This window comes from Diceros bicornis, chromosome 39 (genome assembly GCF_020826845.1).
Source record: "Diceros bicornis minor isolate mBicDic1 chromosome 39, mDicBic1.mat.cur, whole genome shotgun sequence".
Taxonomy (NCBI): Eukaryota; Metazoa; Chordata; class Mammalia; order Perissodactyla; family Rhinocerotidae; genus Diceros; species Diceros bicornis.
Window position 1 is genome coordinate 10,755,128 of NC_080778.1, and position 8,949 is coordinate 10,764,076.

An 8,949-nucleotide genomic window follows, 5' to 3' on the forward strand; every position below is an offset into this window, starting at 1 on the left:
TTAAAACATAACCACATCAGCTAAATTTTTTATCTATAATCTTAATTTTCATGTGCTTTACTTACTATGGAAAATTTGATACATTCTGCTTTTTTGTCTTTTGTTTTTAAGTGAATCACAGAAAGTTTTTATACATATTCTGTAGCGCCATAGCCATTTATCTCTATTATTTTATTTAGCATAAAGGCATTCCAAAGAGGCCCAAGTATGGGTTTAGTTTCCCCATAGGCCAATTAGCACCTGTTGTTTCTTAGCCATGGTTCCTAGGTTTAACCAGAACCAGGCTTCTCCAAGCTTGTACACGGTCAGCGACCGGAACAAGAATGTTACAAATAGGGTGTCACTATTGTGAAGAAGTACTGTTAATGGTATTAGATTGGTGTCTATAATTCTCCCTTTGAATCAGAGCATATTTACCGTTGTGTTTTAGTGATATCAAGTTACAAATTAAAATTTAATAAATTGATAGTTTAGGTGATATTTTTCTGTTTTTCATAAACCATGAAAATAGCATAACTGAAATATATGAGTTAAAAGATACAGTAAAGGCATTCTAAGTTTGCTTATAAATACAACCAATCAAGATATTGAAGAGTTTGAAATTTCAGGATAAAAACATCTTAAAGATAACATTTAAGCAATTTTAAATCTTTTTTTGAAAATAGAGTTCAAAACATGAATAAATTGTATCACTATATGCATTTATTTGTGATAATTTTGTATATTGTCTTCTAACATTTTAGATTATATTGCTATCCACATTTACCACTAGGTGTCAGTAAAACCCTCAAGTAAAGTTAACTTGCCTCCAACTTCATAGATCATTTAATGATCACAGAGAGACCTTGGTAGACAAAGAGTTCAAAATTATATTGTACTCCTTGGGGACTCCAGACTCACACTGAATATTTTATCTTGCCCTAAAGTCATCTGCCAGCTCAGTAGGGGTGCCAGTGGACACCAACCTCTAGGTCCAACCTCAGAGCCTTAAAATGGTAGTTTTAGAGTGGACCTTAGCTGTCATATTCTCCAGTTTTCTATCCAATATGGTATCCGTAACAGTTGATTATTTAGTCTTTGATTAATCACTTTAAGGACGGGCTTTCACTTTTTGAGCTGCTCTAGAGTAGCGATTCTATCTTGCTTAGTTTTGTCTCCACAGGCCCTGGGCTATGGTAAATGCTTAGTCAATTACATTGTTGGACAGTTCTTGTTATTAGAAATTTCTTTTATACTGAGTCAAAATCTGTCCCACTTTAACTTATGCCTTTTAGTCATAATCACGCCACTTGGCATGATTATGGTGGAGGGAGACAGAATAATTTTATTATCATATCAGCCCTATCCTATACTACAATAAGTTTTTCCTTTTTTCTAAGTTTTTCTTTCTCCCAATGAAATATCACCACTCTTCCCAATTATTCCTTATCTGGCATAGTTGCAGAACTTCCTCACTCTCCATTCTGGTTACTGTTACCTTGAAACTCGTATTTGGTCAAAGTCATCTTAAAACATGTTTCCCAGAATTAGCTATACTACAATAGATGTACTGTGACTCAGCAAGGAGTATTGTGGGACTGTTATCTCCCGCAATGTGGACATCACCAACTCACTTCATCTAAATTCAGATATCCAGAAATCTCATTTTTAGATCATAGGAGAGAAAAAGCCAAAATGCCTTCTGAGCGATCACAAAGTCCACACACTTTGAGTGGACTATCCACACCTATTCTAACATTGCCAACCAATTTGGCTATTTGGTTATTAACCTCACAGCATATTAGAAGTAGCACATTAACACGGAGAGAAGGACCATTCTGAGAAGACCCACAGGCAAACATTTATAAGAGAAAAGGCAGAAAACAAGCAGGAAAAATAGGTAAGTCAAAAAGCACAGCAGTCTGGGGACAAACTTGGCTTTCCTCAGCAGGCCCTGAGTACATCATTGTACTGCAGCACGCTACAGAAATTTATGGAGAAAGCATTTCTGGAATGGTGCACTAAGGACCTCTGAAAATCTGCTCCTCCATAAAAGCAATGAGAACACAGGCAAACATTGTCCAAAAATCAACATTTTTAGAACTCTGGAAATTAACCAAAGGCTTGCAATAATGAAGAGCATTTATTCAAGAGAAGTGGCTGAATCTCAGTGAGAACAGTAAGTTTCATGGCATTTTAACTTGCCCTATCTCATCTCATTCTTCCCAGCTCCACGAGAGCTTTGAAAATCAACAGACTCAGAGGCACAGTGACTGAGAAGACCAGCAGCGTAGCAGCCACTGGAGGAAGCAAAACAGGCTTAGAGCTCCCAAAAAGCCACATCCCCGGAAAATTTCACTCCTGGACCTGTCCAACTGTTCCCTGGAAATGTCCGTTTACAGGGCTTATCTTTATTTGACCTGACTCAGAGTTTGCTCAGTGAGGAAAGTCCTAACACCAGGGCATTTGTAAGAAAGAAAGAAAACAAGAAATTAGCAGCAACTGTTTAACATCTCAACTGCCTAAGGTGGAACTACTAGTTGGAGCAAACAGAGGCTGGCCAAAAAACTTGAAGTCAAGGAAATCTGGGGAATGAGATGTCCATACGGGGCTTTGAAAAGCTTCAACATATTCCTGGGAATCTGTATGTAGGGTGATCCATAGGACTGTGTGCGAACCCAGGAAAGACCTGAGAAGGCCCCAATCCCTCATCTCTGGCTGACCTTGAGGATCTGCACAAGCAGGAATTGAAAGCTAGGTCAGGGTTGTAAACTGCCAAAGTATTGAAGGCATGTCCCAACACGCAAAAAACCCCTCAGCAGAGAGGTTCAGGGCATTTAAGGAAATCTCTCTCTAATCATTAGCTGACCACTAAGCTAACTGAGTAGAGACTTCAGTGGCAGTACACAGCAAAGAATATAGACTTGACAGAATTTGTTCAGGAAGACCATTAAACAGACAAATGGCAATAAAAAATCCAGGTTGGAGGAGTGGAGCAAGACTCTGATGTGCATGTCCAAATTTCAACCAAAAAAGTACAAGACATGCCAAAAAATAGGGAAGTATGGCCCATGCAGAAGAAAAAAAGCAGTCAATAGAAACAGTTCCTGAGAAAGTCCAGATTTCAAACTTACTAGACTAGACAAAGACATTAGTCAGCTATTATAAATATGTTCAAAGAACTAAAGGAAACTATGTCTAAAGAATTAAAGTATGAGAATCATGTCTCACCAACTAGAGAATATCAAGAGATAGAAATCATAAAAAAGAACAAAATAAGAAATTATGGTATTGAAAAGTACAACTGAAATGAAAAATTTACTATAGGGCATCAATAGCAGATTTGAGGTGGTAGAAGAAAGAATCCATGAAATTGAAGTTAATTGCAATTATCCACTCTGAGGAACAGAAAGAAAAATGAATGAAGAAAAACAAACAGAACTCCAGAGACATGTGGGACACCATAAGTATGCCAACAGACACATAATGGGAATCCCAGAAGGAGAGGAAAAAGAGAAAGGGGCAGAAAGAACACTTGAAGCAACCATGGCTGAAAACTTCCTCAATTTGATGAAAAATGTTAATATTTACATCCAAGAAGTTCAATGAACTCCTTGGAGGAGGAACTGAAGAGATCCACAACTACACACATCACAGTCAAACTGTTGAGAGACAGAGACAAAGAGAATTTTGAGAGCAGCAAGACAAAAATGATTCATCAAGTACAAGGAGTCCTCAATAAGATTAATAGCTCACTTCTCATCAGACACCATAGAGGCCAGAAGGAAATGGGATGATATATTCAAAGTGCTTAAAGAAAAAGGCTGCCATTTGAGAATTCTATATCCATCAAAACTGTTATTAAAAATGAAGGAGGAAATAGACAATCTGAATAGGCCTACATCTATCAAAGAAATTGAATCAATAATTACTAACCATTCAAAACAGAAAGCACCAGGCCCAGATGGGTTCACTTATACCAAACATTTAATAAAGAAATTATACCCATTCTCTACAATTTCTTTCAGATGAAACAGAGGGAATACTTCCTACCTCATTCTATGAGACCAGCACTACCCTAATACCAAAATCAGACACAGACATTACAAGCAAAGAAGACTACAGACTGACTAATATCTCTTATGAACATAGTTGCAAAACTCTGCAACAAAATATTAGCAAATTGAATCCAACAATATATAAAAATCATGACTGAGTGGGATTTATCCCAGGTATGCAAGGCTGGTTTAACATTTGAAAATCAATTAATGTATCCATTCACATCAACAGGTGAAAAAAGAAAAATCAAACGATCATATCAATAGATGCAGGAAAAGCATTTGAAAAAATGCAACACCCATTCATGATTAAAAAAGAAAAACAACCTCCTAGTAAATTAGTTATAGAGGGGAATTCCTCAACTTAGTAAAGAATATCTACAAAAAAGCCTACCGCTAACATGATGGTGAGAAACTAGAAGCTTTACCACTAACATCAGGCACAAAGCAAGGCTGTCCCCTCTCACCATTCCTTTTCAACGTCATACTGGAAGTCCTAGCTAATGCAATAAGACAAGAAAAGGAAATAAAAAGTATACAAATTGGGAAAGAAGAAATAAAACTGTCTTTGTTTGCAGATGACATGATTGTCTGTAGAAAATCTGAAAGAATTGACAAAAAAAACTCCTGGAACTAATAAGTGATTATAGCAAGGTTGCATGATACAAGGTTAATGCACAAAAATCAGTCACTTTCCTGTATATCAGCAATTAACAAGTGGAATTTGAAATTAAAAACACAATAATGTTTACGTTAGCACCCCCAAAGATGAAATACTTAGGCATAAATCTAACAAAATAAGTACAAGATCTATATCAGGAAAACTACAAAACTCTGATTAATAAAATCCAAGAGCTAAATAAATGGAGAGGCATTCCATGGTGATGGATACAAAGACTCAATATTATCAAGGCGTCAGTTCTTCCCAACTTGATCTATAGATTCAATGCAATCCCCAATCAAAATCTCAGCAAATTATTTTGAAAATATCAGCAAACTCATTCTGAAGTTTATATGGAGAGGCAAAAGGCCCAGAAGAGCCAACACAATAATGAAGGATGAGAACAAAGTTGGCACCACCCCACTTCAAGACTTACTATAGAGCTACAGTAGTGTGGTATTGGCAAGAGAATAGACAAATAAATCAGTGGAGCAGAATAGAGAGCCCAGAAATAAAACCACATAAATATAGTCAACTGATCCTGACAAAGAGCAAAGGCAACACAATGGAGAAAGGATAGCCTTTTCAGCAAACGGTGCTGGAACAACTGGACATCCCCATGCAAAAAAATGAATCTAGACACAGACCTTATACCCTCCACAAAAAATTAACTCAAAATGGATCGCAGACCCAAATGTAAAGAGCAAAACTATAACACTTTTCCTATTTCATTGGAGAAAATCTAGTTGACCTTGGGTTTGGCGATGACTTTTTAATACAACACCAAAGGCACAATCCGTGAAAGAAAGAGTTGATAAGATGGACTTCATTAAAGTTAAATATTTCTGCTCTGCAAAAGACACTGTGAAGAGAATGAAAGAACAAGCCACAGGCTGGGAGAAAATGTTTGCAAAAGACATGTCTGATAAAGGACTGTTATCCAAAAATATACAAAGAACTCTTAAAACTCAACAATAAGAAAACAAACAACCCAATTAATTGAAAAATGGGCCAAAGAAGCATATGAAAAGATGTTCCACATCATATGTCACCAGGGAAATGCAAATTAAAACAACAATGAGATACCCCTACACACCTATTAGAATGGCCAAAATCCAAAACACTCACACCAGCAAATGCTGATGAGGATGTGGAACAACAAGTACTCTCATTCATTGCTGGTGCGAATGCAAATGGTACAGCCACTTTGGAAGACAGTTTGGCAGTTTCTTACAAAATTAAACATCCTCTTACCATGTGATCCAGCAATCGTGCTCCTTGGTATTTACCCAAAGGAGTTAAACACTTATGTCCACACAAAAACCTGTATGTGGATATGTATAGCAGCTTTATCCATGATTGCCAAAAATGAAAGCAACCAAGATGTCTTTCAGTAGGTGAATAGCTAAATAAGCTGTGGTATATCCAGACAATGGAACATTAATCAATGCTAAAAAGAAATGAGCTATAAAGCCATGAAAAGACGTGGAGGAAACTTAAATGCATATTACTAAGTGAAAGAAGCCAATCTGAAAAGGCTACATAATATGTGCTTCTAACTATATGACATTCTGGAAAAGACGGAACTATGAAGACTTAAGTAAAAAAAACATCCGTAGTTGTTAGGCGTTAGAGGGGAGGGAAGGATGAAGAGGAAGCACAGTGGATTTTTAGGGCAGTGAAAATATATGATACCATAGTGATGGATACATCTCATTATGCATTTGTCCAAACCCATGAAATGTACAACACCAAGAGTGAACCGTTATGTAAACTGTGGACTTTGGAGGATGATGTTTTAGTGTATGTTCATCAGTTGTAACAGATGTAACACTCTGGTGGGGGAAGTGGAAATGGGGAAGGTTATACATGTGTTGGGGCAGGGGAAATCTCTTCCTTCACCTCAGTTTTGCTGTGAACCTAAAACTACTCTAAAAAATAAAATCTATTTAAAAAAATTTATTGGCATCAAAAAAATGAAGGAAAAATTAAGACATTCCAAGATGAACAAAAACTGAGAGAATATCTCACTAGCAGACCTACCCTACAAGAAATATTAAAGAGGGTCCTTCAGGCTGAAATGATAGGGCACTAGACAGGAACTCAAAGCCACATGAAGAAATAATGAGCAGCAATAAAGATAGCATATATGTATAAAAGGACAATACAAATGTATTTGTCTTGGTCACTCTCTTCTCCTGTCGTTTAAAAGACAACTGCATAAAGCAATAATTATAAAACCTTGTTGATGGGCTTCTAATGTATAAAGATGCAGTTTATAGGACAATAATAAGAAAAAGGAGCGGGAGGGAAAATTATTGGAGAAAAAATTTTGTATACTATTGAACTTGAATTGCTATTAATCTGAACTAGATTATGTTAAATTAAGATGTTAATTTAACCCCCAGAACAACCACTAAGGAAATAACTTTAAAAAAATAGTAAAAGAAACAAGAAGAAATTAAAATGATACACTAAAAGATATCCATTCAATGCAAAAGAAGGCAGTAATGGAAGAATAGAGGCACAAAAAAGGCATAAAACATATAAAGAACAAATAGTAAAATGGTGTATGGAAATACTAATAGATAATTTCATCCAAATACAATTAAAAGGCGAAGATGGCAAAATGGATTGAAAAAAACACATAATACAACTATTCTATCTACAAGAAATATAATTTAGATTCAGAGACACAAATGGGTTGAAAGTAAAAGGATAGAAAAAGATATGACACACGAACAGAAACCAAAAGAAAACTGTATCGGCTCTCCTTATATAAGACAGAAATAGTTACGAGAGATAAAGAAGTGTATTTTATGATGATAAAAGGATCAATCATCAGGAAGACGTGAACACATATGAATTTAATTACAAACACATATGAACTTAACAACAGAGCCCCAAAATATAAGAAACTAAAACTGGCAGAACTGAAGGGAGAAATAGACAGTTCAAAACAATAAAGTCAAAGACTTCAAAGCTTCACTTTCAATAATGAATAGAACAGCCAAGCAGAAGATCAGAACAACCAAGCAGAAGATCAACAAAAAAATAGGAGATGTGAACTACATTCTGAACTAACCAGCCTTGCACACCTATAGAACACTCCACCCAGCAACAGAATGCACATTCTTCTCAAGTGTACATGGAACATTCTCCAGGACAGATGATGTTAAATAAGCCTTAATAAATTTAGAATATTGAAGTCATACAAAGTATGTTCTCCAACTACAATACATTTAACTTAGAAATCAGTAACAGAAGGAAATTTGGGAAATTCACAAATTTGTGCAAATTAAACACACTCCTAAATAAATAGGTCAAAGAAGAAATCACAAATTAGAAAGTAATTTGACATGATTGAAAACAAAAATAAGTACCAAAACTTATGGGAGGCACCTATATTTAAGAAGAAGAAAGATCTTAAATCAATAATCTAACCTTCTACCTTAAGAAACTAGAAGATGAAGAGTGAAATAAAGCAAGCAGAAAGAAGAAAATAATAAAAGTTAGAGCAGGAATAAATGAAATAGAGAATAGAAAAACAATAGGAGAATCAATAAAACCACAAGTTGGTTTTTTGCGAAGATCAACAAAATTAGCAAATTAACTAGACTGACCAAGAAAAAATAAAAAACACCCGAATTACTAAAATTAGGGGAAAAGAGGATATCACTACCAACTTTACAGTAATAAAAAGGATTATTATAGGAATCTTATAAACAACTGTATGCCACCAAATTCAGTAACCTAGGTAAACTGGAAAAATTCCTAGAAAGACACAAATTACTAAAACTGCCTCAAGAAGAAATAGAAAATCTGAATAGACCTGTAACAAATAAAGAGACTGAAATATTAATTTTAAAAACTTCCCATAAAGGAAACCCCAGACCCACATAGCTTCTCTGGTGAATTCTAACAAACACTTAAAGAAAAATTGTTACCAATCCTTCACAAACTCTTCAAAACATAAAAAAGGGAACACTCCCCAACTCATTGTGTTAGGCTGGTTTACCTTGATACCAAACCAAAGACATCAAAAAAAAAAAAAAAAAAAAAACTACAGACCAACATCCTTTAAAAACATAGATACAAAAATCCTCAACAGAGTACTAACAAAATTGAATCCAACAATATATAAAAAGGATTATATATCATGACCAAGTGGGATTTATCCCAGGGATGCAAGGTTGTGAAATCTGAAAATCAACCAATGTAATGTACTATATTAATAGAATAAAGAACAAA